This window comes from Schistocerca piceifrons, chromosome X (assembly GCF_021461385.2).
Source record: "Schistocerca piceifrons isolate TAMUIC-IGC-003096 chromosome X, iqSchPice1.1, whole genome shotgun sequence".
Classification (NCBI taxonomy): domain Eukaryota; kingdom Metazoa; phylum Arthropoda; class Insecta; order Orthoptera; family Acrididae; genus Schistocerca; species Schistocerca piceifrons.
This window is the reverse complement of record NC_060149.1, coordinates 453,526,838-453,543,442: the sequence shown is the minus strand read 5'-3', so window position 1 is coordinate 453,543,442 and position 16,605 is coordinate 453,526,838. Positions and strand designations below refer to the sequence as shown.

At 40.9% G+C, this 16,605-nt stretch overlaps 1 non-coding gene across 1 annotated transcript; it reads left to right on the top strand.

The window, feature by feature from the left end:
- Positions 1-3,778: 3,778 nt before the first annotated feature.
- Trnat-ugu lies at positions 3,779-3,853 on the top strand. Its single transcript has one exon. It is a non-coding gene; the product is annotated as a tRNA-Thr (tRNA).
- The last annotated feature ends 12,752 nt before the right edge of the window (positions 3,854-16,605 follow it).

Here is a 16,605-nt window from a genome sequence, read left to right as displayed (position 1 = left end):
CGTTTCGTCTAGCTAATTCACTTCTGGATTCAAGAATGCTTCCGTGTATATTTTTCTTCTGTTGGTGTCACACCTCCTCTCTCATTCTTTGATCCCATGATGTATGTGGATGAACAAACGCAATTGTGTATGGAATATATAATAATCTGGGTTAGTCAAAGATGGTAGCAGTAGGGTAGTTCAGCACCAACATATCAACGTGAGCAGATTCGGCAGAGAGTTCGTGATTCCAAAGATAGTGGGGATGAGCAGGCCAGAGTTTGTGAGGTTGATTCTCACTGAGGTCGTACCACCACCACCAGTTTTTTTGAACGGTTGGCGGTTGGTCCTGGAAGGCGCCATGTTAGGACACTCTGGGGCCGCCGATTGAACGAGACGGACGCAGGTGTGCGGCGCTCGTCATTGATGGTGAGAAAAGTTGTTCATAATGTAGGTTTTTTGGGGTAACATTGATTATGAAGCATGTTCGGGTGTGAATGAATACCCAGAAACTTTCAGCGATAATTTATATTTTAGAAATTTTTCAGATTAATGTGTTTTAACTAGCGGACTTAGGCGCGAGGTGATTGAGGGCATGAACCAACGGTTGTTGTTCTTACGTCAATAGCGGATAGGTTCATTAATGTTTCATTTGTTGCATAGTTTCGTTCTGGATACAATGAATATAAATTTTTCATAATTCAACTGTTTATTTTACTCGTTTCTTTGTTGTCAAACTTGGCCACGTAGTGCCATCATTCATAACGGCAGTCACTGGATTTGCCATTCGTTAATCATAGTATGAATAGTATGGAGTCATGAAGCCTGGGGCCGTCCGGAGTGGCCGAGCGGTTAAAGGCGCTGCAGTCTGGAACCGCACGACCGCTACGGTCGCAGGTTCGAATCCTGCCTCGGGCATGTATGTGTGTGATGTCCTTAGGTTAGTTACGTTTAAGTAGTTCTAGGGGACTTATGACCACAGCAGTTGAGTCCCATAGTGCTCAGAGCCATTTGAACCATTTGAACCATCATGAAGCCTGGGATGGTTTGCTCACGTTGCATTGCGGTTGCATAATACGTGGTTTCAACATGAACTTATCCGCATGGTACTGTACGTGTAGTAACACAAGTAATGTTTGAGAGAGTGAAGGGTAATATCCATCCCTACTCCGCGCGTTAAATAGGTGTGACAATAACTGAGTGGTGTTAAGAGGCCACCATTCACTAACTTTCATTTTACCCATTTTAATTATTAGTAGATGTAACTGGCGACGAAGTGTTGTCTATGTTTCCGGAATGACGAGATGCAAGAGACAGTGAGTGCTTCATGTAGGTTTTGTCACTTAGAGTGGTAGTTTTCTTAAATATAATAGATTTCATGAATGTTTTGTCACAAGGAATAACAGTTTCCTTAAATGTGTTGGCGCAGAGAGTAATAGTTTTCTTAAACGTTTTCTCACAGAGAGTAATAGTTTTCTTAAATATTATCGAAATAAATCAGAACGATAATTGAAATTCTCTCTTAGCGTTACTTAGTATCCTTCATCCATACCACTGAGATAATGACTATATTCTACGAATTTACAATCCAAGCATATCTACTGTATGAATTATGCACTTCATGCGACTAACTGAATTTACAGCACCATAAAAAGAAAGTCTTACCGTCCCTAATGTGCACGTATTGTTCCACGGCCATTCACCGATGTTGCTTTATCCGCTGCTTCATTTTAAAATTAGAATACTATCTTTTCTAGTGGGTTTGATTACCCATATCTCAATTTATCGGGCCTAATTGAAAGAATTAGACACATAGCGGTAGGAATGGGAACCATGGAGCACTGCGTCCGCTTATATTAAACGGAGATACTTCTAACATGAAAATTAATCAGCTTAACAAACAAGGGGTAGACTTTCAGGTTCTATAGTCCAAAAATGTCACGAGAGAGTAAATCCAAGGTCGTGGCTACGGACGACGAGGGAACAGTGAAGGTCATGAGTAAATTTTGGCTTGTCCAAGCAAATGGACAGATGGAGTAAAAGATACCTAAGGAAATTTGGTTATTGCATAACGAGTGTGTGGAGCCCGTAAGTCGCTTGTATTGAAACACTCAGCAAGTATCTTTGAAAAACGCTCAGAAGTATGTCGGTAGGACCCACGGGAGGCCTATATACTGCCAGGAGGTAAACGTGTTTCCTGAAGGAAGTGACCTTTTGGGTATGAACTTCTTGAGATAAACAAATGATTTAGATAATTCCTAATGATTAATTGCCCAACAGCAGTACTTCCTTTGTTTCCTGTTAGTTATCACGGAACCGTCCAGTAACGAGTCAACATAGGGGCACATTTCCATAGGTAGAGTATTAGGTGTTTACAACAGTGTCACATCAATCCTGGACTCGGAACGACATAACATTACAAACAGCTAGGGAACAACCACCGCAGTATGATGCACCTATATTATTTTATCAAAAATATACGAATTAGTGGACATAGTAAGCGGTGTGTCCACCCTTCATCTTTATGACTGCTTTATGTCCGCTGGGGACACCTTCAGCGAGGTGACTAAGTGTCTGTGGGGGAATGGCAGTCCATTCATCCTGAAGAGACGAAACCAGAGAACATGGCTATACGGGACACTAGGGTGTGGAGAGAAGTCGACATTATGCCTCATACCAAAAGTATTCCATTGGGTTCTGGATGAATTTCTTGACAAGCCAGTCTATTTCAGGAACGTCATTGTCCACAAACCATAGCCCCCCAGCTGCTTCTTTATGACAGCTTACAGTGTCATGCTGTTACAAACGGTTACTGTCCCAAGTTGTTCCCCTGCTTTACGTAATATACAACGTTGTAAGTGGTGTTAAACTGCATCTGCATTCAGAATTTTCTTAAGTCCAAAAAGAGGGCAACAACCCAATCGTATAAAAAAAAGCACAACACTGGCACACCACATCCTTTTTACCTCACTTTTGGCACTGTTCTTGATGGATGGTAACGTTCGTCTGACATTAGCCAAACCCAAACCCTTGAGTCGGACTGCCACAAAGCATATCGTCATTTATTACTTCAGATAATTAGTTTCAGTCGTCAACTGTCCAGTGGCATCGCTCATAACACCACCTCAAGCGTCGCTTAGCTCTGACTACAGAAATTTGTGAAACGGTAATGAAATCGAGACCCAAAGCCATCGACAGGCGATACACATCAACGGGGACAGTTGAAAATGTGTGCCTCGACCGGGACTCGAACCCAATATCTCCTGCTTACATGTCAGACGCTCTATCCAACTGAGTCACCGAGGACACAGAGAATACTGCGACTGCAGGGATTCATCCCTTTCAAGCTCCTTGTGAGACCCACATTCCCAACTTAACGTCCACACCACACACTACATTCGTAATGCCCCAGCCAATTACACTCATTACTCGAGGCAGACAATCTTACCGAGTCCCGTAAGAGTTCGGGCAAGGCGTGTGCATCCAGCACAGAAGAAGATGGTTAATGACCAGTTAGCTTTAACTACATGAAGATGGTATCTGTTTTTTTTGGACATGTCCGAAAGAACATATACCATCTTCATATAGTTAAGTCTAACTGGCCACGAAACTTCTTCTTCTGTGCTGGATGCACACACCTTGCCCGAACTCTTACCGGGCTCGGTAAGATTGTCTGCAGCGAGTAATGAGTGTAATGGGAAGGGACACTACGAGTGTAGTTTGTGGACATTAGGCTGGGAATGTGGATCTCACGTGGATCGTACAAGGGCTAAAACCCTGCAGTTCCACTATCCTCTGTGCCTTCGGTGGCTCAGATGGATAGAGTGTCTGCCATGTAAGCAGGAGGTCCCGGGTTCGAGTCCCGGTCAAGGCACACATTTTGAACTGTCCTCGTTGATGTATATCAACACCTGTCGACAGCTCAGGGTCTTGATTTAATTATCATTTCATTCTAAGAGAGCTGCATGGTCACCGATGCTATCTGTTCTTTCGGACATGTCCGAAAGAATAGATACCATCTTCATACAGAAATGTGTGGCTTGTGAGAGGCTGATTTCAGGCGATTTCTCACAACCACTATCCACAATTCTAGATGGTAGCTATACGTCGACATATACGGTCTACCCCAGATTGATTTATCTGCGACTGTTTCTTCGTGTTTCCACTTCAAAGTCATAGCACAAGCAGTAGACTTGGGCACCTTTAGAACTTTTGAAATGTGACTGATGGATTTGTAGCTCAGATTATATCCAATGACTAGTCCAGTTTCAAAGTCACTAAGCTATCGGACCGACTTATTCTGCTGTTACTGCTGCTGTACTGAAAACACAATACTCATTCCTCCTTTCGTAGTGGCGGGTCACCCTCTCGTGATAACTAGTGACCAGTTCCGTATTACATGGGGTTGCCCGTATGGTTGTGATCAGAAAGTTAATGAATACAGTATGAGTCGTCAGAGCAATTGTGCGTAAGTAGGACTAGCATCTTCCAAATCTGCAATAGTATACTAAGCCTTCCCGTAGAAATAGTAGACGAGTGAGTGGAAGAAGAGCACAAGTTCTGACTGAAGTATAGTAACAGCCAACAAGATTATCGGCAATAGTGAAAATTATCGTCAGATCTAAAGGAGTTCCCTTCATTTCGAAACTTTTACTGGTAAGAATGATCATAATTTAGTCGAGATTTCAACACGTAAACATGTGTAGCACTTGTTTAGGTAGGGTATACAAGGTCATTAACAGCCTCAGACGTTGAGTGATCACTGTGAAGGACACGGAGGTGTCGCGTAGCCATTGATGCGGCATTATCAGCATCTGACAGCATTTAAAAGTGGTCACACGTTGAGCCCTCATTTGGCCGTGTGGTCGTATCGTGCAACATCCATCAAGATTTGTGGAGTTTTCGGATGTGGCAGTGGCTAGATGTTGAGCTGTATGGCAACGGGATGGGACGCATATTTGTCATGTTTCTGGTTGACGATGTCTGACCAGTACAATGAAAGAACACCGCGCTGCACGTCAAGCACATCGAACCCCTTCATATCTGTGCCTACCATCCGAGAGCAAGTAACGTACTCCTTGCATCATTCTGTTGCATACCGGACCATTACACGTAATCTAGCTGCAAATGGACAAGGGAGTTACTGTCTAATGTGTGAGTTGCTGTAAACAACACAACACATACAGCTGCTTTTCAAGTGGTGCCTTAGCCGGGAAGCATTAAGAGCTGTTGAATGGCGTTTCTCCGTAACCAGCGATGAATCATGTAGTCAGCTTCCCAAGATGTCGATCTTAATTATGACGGTGACCTAATTCTTTCAGTGTTTTTCAGAGTCACAGAGGTGTTATTCCTGGCGTCATGGTGTGGGGGAGCTGTCAGGTACAGCTTTATGTCACGGCTGGTAGAATTGTAGTGACTGGACGAACTCTGACGGCGCAACGGTACGACACGTGCATCCTGTGTTCTAATGTGTTACCGCTCATGAGACGGTATCGTGGTGCCATTTTTGAACACTCACCTTCACTTGTCACCTACCTCTATGAACAGTTTGCAGGATGTGGAGGTACTCCCAAAGCCAACAAGATCCTTACGTCAGTCAGCGATGGAACATTTGGGGACCCACCTCAGATGTCAACTCCTTTTCAGAGCCAATATCCACGAAATCAAGTACCAGTTACAACAGTTGAGGGCCATATTGCCTCAGGAGAAGATGGAACTCGTCTCAGCCGAATTAGTGCACGCATCCAGGCCAGAGACGTTGCAGCAACTTACCGATATGTGGCCGCATACTGCCAAGTTTTCTAAATTTGACTCAATTTTGAAATCGCTGAAGTAAAATATCCTCTCAACCCATTAAGTTTAATTACCTTTGCTCCTCCTCTTCTGTGCCGTTAACTTCTTTTGTCAGGCTGTGTATTTCTATTTTTCTCTACAGCAAGGCCTGACTGATTCGCATGCGTGTCCTGCAACTACCGTATCGTACATGCAAGATGAATTCAAAGGAGTGGCAGTGAAAACGTATTTCGGAGTAGTTGAAATCAAATACCTGTCCGCTCATGCGTGTTTCTGGTTCCCATGGTATCCGCAAAATGTTACAGAGAACTAGTAGGATAGTTTCTTTGAAAAGGCCACACAATGTTCCTTTCCGCAGCCATGCCCAATCCGACTTTGTGCCCCGTATAATTATTTCGTTGTAGATTGGGAAGTGAGTTCTGAACTTACTTTCCGGAAATGATCGAATCGTAGAATGATAAAGTTATATGTCTCGTGAATATATCGAATGTATGAAAACAGTGAATTGAAAACTGGACTATAGTGACACACCGGTACTGAACAGTTGTTCTCTCAGATTTAATATCAACATCTAAATATGATGGCCAGTACCTTAATCCAATATGGATGGAAGAAACGAAACATCTAGTGCCACACAATGTAATCAGGTTAAAAGGATACCTTGTAATGTATTTCATTTATGTCGCCAGAAAGACAATTGTACACAAAGAGACGGTTGGTACGTAAATAGTTGTTCAAGCTGAAGCATTCATGTACCTCGTTACAAGTTACTATCGTTTCTTATAGGATTAATCTAGTGAGAGACATGCTCCGGTGATTTGGTTAGCAGTGACTTCAAATTCCTCATCATTTCTGGAAGCTACGAATAAGTTAGACAATTTAACATGCCATCGATGTCAAATTTATATGCGTTAGACCACTAACTACTGTAGATATGAATGTGGAAGGAAATCTGTTCGAGCCTCACTAATTGAAGGACCTCAGCTTTAGCCAAAGATATATTGAGTGATGATAAGTATCCGTATCAGCATTGAAACACTTTATAACATGTCTGATCAAACGGGAATAAAAAAAATTATAGCTGTAATGTTGTAAAGAGACTTACTGTTGACAAGAAGAAAGGCGACGATCCAAACGAAAGATTTCATCTTAGCTGAGAACTCCTTCGCTGCGATGATGTACGCACTGCAGGGCAACCGACAACCGAATAAGCTTTACTCTCTGCACTCACTGCTGAATGGTCGGCAGCTGACTCACTGGCGATGTGTCACAACTGCGTAGTGGAGGGCAGTATTCCTCGTTCCCAAGTTTATCACGCACTTCCCCGCTAGTGCGATCGTGAGTCACGAAGTGAAGTCCACAGAACTGTTAATCAAGTACGTAAGAACTCAGTTGAACTTATTTTAAGTTATAGTTGTCTTTTAGTATACTGAATCTAAAAAAGTCAGAGTGACTAGATTAATTTTCCATTTCAGCTGGTCCCACTTTTTTCCACATTCAATCAATAAATATTTACTTTTACATATATCTACGTTTACAGGTATTACATCCATAACCGTATGTGTAAATTCTCAACACTTCGTAACGAGTCGCTACATTGTGACGCATACTGATTATAACACCTTTCGAATGGCTTAAGCAATGATCGATTGAGAGTATGGCATGTAGTTCAGCAGCATTGACTTCAGGAAACCAAAGAAGTAATAAATCCTTAAAAAAAGTAATGTAAGCTTCGCCAGAACAGGTCATGAAGGCCCAACGGTGCCAACCGACAGCCGTGTCATCCTCATCCACAGGCGTCACTTGATGCGGGCATGGAGGGCATGTGGTCAGCAGACCGCTCTCCTGGCCATATGCCAGTTTACGAAACGGGATAATCCTGAAATAAATAGTGAATATTATTTACCATTCGTCAGCAATGTAACCATTTAGCAGTCTTCGGGAAAAAAAAAGACACAAAGCTAGCAACAACTCATGTGATGTAAAGCCACAGTAATTTATAGCTCTAAGTTTTACGCTTTGCAGAGTTTCGAGACTGCTTTATCGGTGGATGCATTTCCACACTAAAATCGCATTATATAGCAGTGAACAGTGCAAATGGACTGCAAACAAAAAAACTTTTAACGGAGTAAGAACTTACTTCTGTAGTAAGGAAGATCGAGGTGGTGTTAAAACTGAAGGAGGAGATTTTCAAAATCAAACATACATCTTGTACCATATTACATCATTTAACTGCCTAATTTCATATCAAATAGCGAGAAACTATAAGAATCACAGACATAGAAAGTTTCTTCCAAACCAGAAATAAAATAGGACAAATACTACCGTATATAGATAATACATAAAATAAACAGAAGAAAACTCCTTCTACAAAATACAGTGCATCAAATATGTATGGCAAGCATCAGATTAAAAGAAAAAAAGAAAAACAACAACAACAGCAGAGTAATCCAGGTGATGCTGCGCCTTTCGACTGTGTTGATGATGGTTGAAATAACGCGTTTCCACGTGGCGTGGACGTTGTAAATGCATAAAACCCTTACCAGAAATTTTAGGAATTTCTATGGGTTCGTTGGTTCTTTAGTTTGTCCAGAAACAGGTACTTCCCCATATTCGACTGTGCTTTACCCAAAATGATACCTAAGTCCATATAAATCGAACAGTTAAAAGAAACGTATCTTACAGTCAGAGAATCTGTATTTTCTTAGTTTTGGATAATAGTTACTCTCATTCGGGCTTCGATGAAAGTAAATTCATTATTAAATTCCTAAACATAAGAACAAAACATACTTCACTCTAATTCCGCAGATTTTTTCTCACAAACAACTGTCATGAGTGTACAACACAAGAAGTAAAAAGCTAATATCTGCGGAAGAGAGTTAGTTTCAAGCGAATTGTTAAAATAGCCCAAATGTCGTAAATGTCCTAAGTGTAAACTGGTGGGAAATTAAAAAAAATTAGCTTCTGCCCTATTGGTGCCAATTAAAAGTAGATCAATTGCTCGAAGTATAGAATCCAAGATGATGCACCATTAGATATGGAAGTAGACTGCAGCACCGAATACGTGCTGCGAACTCCACTACAAGAATTGAAATAGAGACCGCAATCAGTGATCTCCCACATTACAACACAGCACATCCGGCCTAGGTTAAAGGTTGTGAGAAATTTGACATCCAAGATAGTACTTCAGATTTCCAGTACTGGTTCGTTGTTTGAGAAGACCCTGCAGTCACCAGGTACTTTATACAATATCAAAACCTCCAGCAATATCTGAAGCTTGAGTTTGCAACTGGACAGAGTCACCCGCATTAAATCCGCCAACAGCGTTCCGGATCGAAGGAATACATTGTTCTAAATACCGAAATGTGGCTCCTGTCATTTATGACTTTCAAAAGGATTTTATGAAGTTACGAATAACGCAAACATATGGAAACATGGAAAATATAGATATGATACTGCGTGAAAGGTTTGACAAAGCACTGAAAGACCTAAGCCGATACAAGACCCCGGGAGTAGACAACATTCCATTAGAACTACTGATAGCCTTGGGAGAGCCAGCCTTGACAAAACTCTATCATCTGGTGAGCAAGATGTATGAGACAGGCAATAAACTCTCAGACTTCAAGTAGAATGTAGTAAATACAATCCCAAAGAATGTAGTTGTTGACAGATGTAAAAATTACCGAACTATCAGTTTAATAAGCCACGGCTGCAAAATATTAACATGAATTCTTTACTGACGAATGGAAAAGCTGGTAGAAGCCGACCTCGGGGATGATCAGTTTGGTTTCCGTAGGAATGTTGGAATACGTGAGGCAATACTGACCCTACGACTTATCTTAGAAAACAGATTAAGGAAAAGCAAACCTACGTCTCTAGCATTTGTAAACGTAGAGAAAGCTTTTGACAATGTTGACTGGAATACTCTCTTTCAAATTCTGAATGTGGCAGGGATAAAATACAGGGAGCGGAAGGCCATTTACAATTTGTACAGAAACGAGATGGCAGTTATAAGAGTCGGGGGGCATGAAAGGCAAGCAGTGGTTGCGAAGGGAGTGAGACAACGTTGTAGCCTATCCCCGATGTTATTCTATCTATATATTGAGCAAGCAATAAAGGAAACAAAAGAAAAGTTCGGAGTAGGTATTAAAATTCACGGAGAAGAAATAAAAACTTTGAGGTTCGAGCAAAGGACTTGGAGGAGCAGTTGAACGGAATGGACAGTGTCTTGAATGGAGGGTATAAGATGAACATCAACAAAAGCATAACGAGGATAATGGAATGTAGACGAATTAAGTCGGGTGATGGCTAGGGAATTAGATTAGGAAATGAGTTTTGCTATTTGCTATTTGGGGTGCAAAATAACTGATGATGAACGAAGTAGGGAGTATATAAAATGTAGACTGGCAATGGCTAGGAAAGCGTTTCTGAAGAAGAAAAATTTGTTAACATCGAGTATAGATTTAAGTGTCAGGAGTCGTTTCTGAAAGTATTTGTGTGGAGAGTAAGCATGTATGGACGTGAAACGTAGACGATAAATAGTTTGGACAAGAAGAGAATAGGAGCTTTCGAAATGTGGTGCTATACAAGAATGCTGAAAATTAGATGCGTAGATCACATAACTAATGAGGAGGTATTGAATAGAATTGGGGAGAAGAGAAATTTGTGGCACAACTTGACTAGAGGAAGGGATCGGTTGGTAGGACATGTTCTGAGGCATCAAGGAATCACCAATTTAGTATTGGAGGGCAGCATGGAGGGTAAAAATCGTAGTGGGAGACCAAGAGATAAATACACTAAACAGATTCAGAAAGATGTATTTTGCAGTAGGTACTGGGAGATGAAGAAGCTTGCACGGGATGGGGTAGCATGGAGAGCTGCATCAAATCAGTCTCTGGACTGAAGACCACAACAACATGGAAAATATCAGAGAACACTGTGAAATTAGCTGAGTCACCCATTAGAATGGTCATTACGGAGCTAGAGTCTATATCACCATGTGAAATTTTAAACTGACCATCATTTTCAGTAAAGAATTCATCACTCTCATGATGGCAATAATTTCGATAGAGTACATGAACCTTGTTTATGTAGTGTATGTGTATTAAATCAACCGAAACTCCACATGTAGCAGTATCATTACGAGTTTCAAAAACGTATTTTTTTGGTACACAATTAATGTTCATGCGAAATGTATTATTTTGTATAAAGTTAATCAGACTTCATATTCAGATGCAGGTTCCACTTTCAAAAAGTGAAGTAAATATGGACAGAACGCTTATGGCGCTTGGTCGTACCATCACCAAGCTAGTCACCTCCAGCCAGAAGTTACTTGCATTATATAATTAAAACAGGAAATCTGCGAGGTAGATCATTTTGGAAAATAAAACCAAGTTTAAAATACAGTGGTCGAGTTAATAATGACAAAATGTACAATGAATTCACTTATATCTGTATAGTGCCGCTGCCAGAAAGCGAATAAGTAAACACTGTATTGTCGCTATCTTTATAAATACAGTAATTAAAACTTGGCAGAACAAAGTTTGATATCATATAAGGGATTTACAAACGTTATCCCTTCCAAAGAGTATGCCTTTTTTATAATCCATTTAAAAGAAGTAGTTCCTTACTGTCCACTCGATTCAGCTGCCATAATTTTGTAACATTTTTCTTAAATAACATCAGGGGTTATTACATGAGTCCATAAACAGGAATATTACACAGTGGTTTCAGGTATGTTATACAGCATCCTCTATTGGTTAGGGCAGTGTTCATTACTGTAAACAGTGTATCAGCATTGAACTGGATAATATTCGCTTCAAGTTTTACGAAAATGTTTGGAACGGCACAGAAAATATTAGTCACTTAGCTACTGTAATTGATTAGTGTTCGTGGTAAGAGAATGATTTTCCTGGACAATACTGGCTGTCGTCCGAATGTGGCTTTGCTAAACAGACTTTATTATTACAGTCCTTCCACGACATACTATTCACCTCATTAGATAGTTACAGATCTGATCAGGTTTACGCTGGATAATTAGAGATCATAGCGAATGGTTAGAATATAGATTACTTTACCAATGCTTACAATCATATTTTACATGTTTATCGCTCTATTCAGGCGAAGAAACCAGAGCTAAAAGGCGGGACAGGGCCTTCAGACAATAGCGCAGTTCATGATAACAAATAGTATGGATCAGAAGGTGCTTGTCACAGAACGTTTGGAATTTACTTGTAGTACGCCAAATTTCAGATCTTTGAAAAATGGTTTAAGTGTATGGATTTTAGACGTACTTCATGTAATTCAAACAGGATTAGTAAAAGTGGAGGTATTCTGGCGTATACAACATCCAACAAAACTTAAATTTTCTCCCTAAGCAGTGGACATACTGCGGAGCCCAACGTGTTATGTCTGGAATAAAATAAATAAATTTCATGGAGTTTACTGTGTCGTAACAGCCTTTCCAAAAGCATCTCGCGTACACATGGTGTGAAGGGAAAAATTTTTTCTTGCCGATAGAAAAGATGAGTTTGGTTTTTACAAGAATCATGGACTTCTGTCAACGTTTGTAAAAGAGACACACAGGTTAATATGTGATTCATAACAGTGGCTTTGAAAAGTTTGGACTTTTGGGACTGTAATTGTCGACGTGATCTTCCTTGCTGAGACGGGATGAACTGGATCCCCGGTAGAAAAGACATGTCGATCGTTGACGCAGAATCAATCGTAGAGAGGAAGCGATACGGTCAGCCAAACCAGTGATGTGGTAGAATGTTACGGACCTCAAGATAGGTTGCTGTCATTTCAAGGAGACAGCTCACCACATATGGACAACATGAAACAGTGGTACATTTGTATCAACAACACTTGATGTGACACCTATGGTAGAGTGTTCAGTAGTACAAGTCTTATGAACACATACACTGACAGGAAACAATCACAACACCAAGGAGCAGTTGTCCAACATAGACGAAAGTTGGGACGCGTGTTACCTACATCTAAAAGCTGATGTCCACTCAAACTTTGCGCCAGTCGCATAAGAGTGGCGCTAGTAGCGCCACTATAAGAATGCAAATAAGGTTTGATTTAACTCTCAGAACCATTACAGCGTGTACTTTCGAGACCGGACGTGTGAGTTTATGTAAGCCAAAAATGTCTTTAAGGCGACAAAGACGACTTTGTTAACTCCTTATTCAGTCTGAATGGGGTCGTGTAATAGGGCTACAAGAAGCTGGAAGTTCCTTCTGCAATACTACAGAAAGAGGAACAGTAATGTAGTCACTGTGCATGATTATTGGCAGTGGTGATCACGGAAATTAACGACCGCTAGGTTGGCTACGGACGGCAATGCAGCATGAGGGGAAAGACCATCGTGTTCGGTTTATGCCTCTGGCGCATCGTAATATATCTGGAGCAGAAATATAAGCAGCTGCTGGCAACACTGTGACAACGAACTGCTACAAATCGGTCATATCGTGGAGAGCTCCGAGCGAGACGCCCAGTACCTTACGTTCCACTGACCTTGAAATACCACCATTTGTGACGTCATTGGTGTCAAGCGAGAAGACATCGGAGGGCAGAGTGGAAGTCTGTTGTACTTTCTAATGAAAGCTGATTCCACCACTGTACCAGTGATGGCCTTATGTTGATCAGAAGGAGGCCACTTGATTACCTGCAACCAACCAGTCTGCGTGCTCGACACTTGGAGTAACGGTATGGGGTGTGGTTTCGTATGACTGAAGGCAAATTTGCACGTCAGGCTGGTGATTCGATCTGCTGTGCAGCCATTCATAGAAAGCATTCCAGGGTGTGTTTTACAACTGGAAAACACTCGCCCACATACCACTGTTGTAACCCAGCACGCTGCACAGAGCGTCGAGATGTTGCCTTGGTCGGCTCGATCACCAGATCTTTCTCCAATAGTACTCATATGATACATTATTGGACAACAACTCCAGCGCCATTCACAAACAGCATTAACTGTCCACGTATTGACCGACCACGAGCCTCATGCATAGAACACCATCAAACTAACTCACGCCTGGTACTTTTACAATACAATGCATGCAAGTTTGTATGCTTGCATTCAACATTCAGGTTCTTACACCGGTTATTACTGTACCAGTATTTCACATCTCCAGTGGCTTATCCCGTGCTTACATTATATAGTCATCTTGCAATGGTGTTCCCTTAAATATGTTACCTAGACAAACATATTCCTGCAATTTCATTACTCTACATTAATTACTTTTGGTGTTGTGTTTTTCCCTCCCTGTGGGTAAGATACCCTTAAGAACAAAAAGTAATTTTTTGTTACTTGATTATATTAAACAGATAAGTCTTTCGGTTGGGGGCCATTTTTCTCTTTTCTTTATGCTTAGCGGTCTGTTCACTGTCCATTCAACCGTACACTGAGGAGTCAAAAGCGATAAGTACATACACAAATGGACGTAGTATCGCATAAAGGAACACTAGAAGAGAAGTGCATTGGCGGAGTTGTCATTTGTACAGGTGTCACTGATGTGAATTGGTTTCCGACGTGATTAAGACCACACGATCGGAGTTAACATACTTTGAACTTGAAAACGTGGTTGGAGCTAGAGTCATGGGACATTCCATTTCTGAATTCGTTAGGAAACTCAGTATTCCGAGATTCACAGTGTCAAGACTGGTATTTTCGGCACAAATTTCAGGCATTATCTCTCACCACTGATAGCTCCCTCTTAACGACCGAGAGCTGCATTTGCTTAGAGTTGTCAGTGCTAACATACAAGAAACACAGCGTCAAATAACCATACAAATCAGCGTGGGACGTACGACGAACGTATCCCTTAGTACAGTGCGACGGTTCTGGCGTTCATGGGCTGTGGCAGCAGACTACCGACGCGAGTGCTTTCACTAACAGCACGACGTGGCCTGCAGCGCCTCTTCTGGACTCGTGACCTTATCAATAGAACCATATTTATTTATTTATTTATTTATTTATTTATTGTTCCGTGGGACCACATTTAGGAGAAGTCTCCATGGTCATGGAACGAGTCAATACATGAAATTATAACACGATTGTAGAAACACATAAAATGAAACAAGTCGTTAGTTTAAATAAAGAAAATCAAGAATGTAACACTGGAATTTGCTTAATTTTTTATCTCTTCCAGGAGCTCCTCGACAGAATAGAAGGAGTGAGCCATGAGGAAACTCTTCAGTTTAGACTTAAAAGTGTTTGGGCTACTGCTAAGATTTTTGAGTTCTTGTGGTAGCTTATTGAAAATGGATGCAGCAGAATACTGCACTCCTTTCTGCACAAGAGTCAAGGAAGTGCATTCCACATGCAGATTTGATTTCTGCCTAGTATTAACTGAGTGAAAGCTGCTAACTCTTGGGAATAAGCTAATATTGCTAACAACAAACGACATTAAAGAAAATACATATTGTGAGGGCAATGTCAAAATTCCCAGACTATTGAATAGGGGTCGACAAGAGGTTTTCGAACTTACACCATACATAGCTCGAACAGCCCGTTTTTGAGCCAAAAATACCCTTTTTGAATCAGAAGAATTACCCCAAAAAATAATACCATATGACATAAGCGTATGAAAATATGCGAAGTATACTACTTTTCGTGTTGAAATGTCACTTATTTCAGATACTGTTCTAATGGTAAATAAAGCGGCATTTAGTTTCTGAACAAGATCCTGAACATGGGCTTTCCACAACAGCTTACTATCTATCCGTACGCCTAGGAACTTGAACTGTTCCGTCTCGCTTATAACATGCCCATTCTGTCTGATTAAAATGTCAGTTCTTGTTGAATTGTGGGTTAGAAACTGTAAAAACTGAGTCTTACTGTGATTTAGCATCAAATTATTTTCCACAAGCCACGAACTTACTTCATGAACTACATTATTTGATAATGTTTCAATATTACACACAAGATCCTTCACTACCAAGGTGGTGTCATCAGCAAACAGAAATATTTTTGAATCACCTGTAATACTAGAAGGCATATCATTTACATAAATAAGGAACAGCAGTGGTCCCAGCACTGACCCTTGGGGAACGCCCCATTTAACAGTGCCCCATTGGGACTGAACATCATTACCACTCTCAATATTGCGGAGGATTACCTTCTGCTTTCTGTTCTTAAAGTAGGAGGCGAACCAATTGTAAGCTACTCCCCTTACTCCATAATGTTCCAACTTCTGCAGTAATATTTTGTGGTCAACACAGTCAAAAGCCTTCGTTAAATCAAAGAAAACACCTAACGTTCTCAACCTTTTATTTAATCCGTCCAAAACCTCACAGAGAAAAGAGAATATAGCATTTTCAGTTGTTAAGCCATTTCTAAAACCAAACTGTACATTTGACAGCAAATTATGTGAATTTAAATGCTGCAGTAACCTTGTATATACAAGCCTCTCGATAACTTTAGCAAACACCGATGACATAGAAATAGGTCTATAATTGTCAACATTATCCCTGTCTCCCTTTTTATAAAGTGGCTTCACTACCGAGTACTTTAATCGGTCAGGAAACCGACCACTGCTAAAGGAAAAGTTACAGATATGGCTAAGTACTGAGCTAATATACGTGGAACAATACTTCAGTATTCTGCTAGATACCCCGTCATATCCATGAGAGTTCTTGGTCTTTAGTGATTTAATTATTAACTCAATCTCCCTCTTGTCAGTATCATGGAGGAGCATTTCAGGTAACAGTCTCGGAACACTTTTTTCTAAGAGCGCTATATGATTCCCTGTTGGGACTAGGTTTCTATTTAGTTCACCTGCTATATTCAGAAAGTGATTATTAAGTACTGTACATATATGCTGG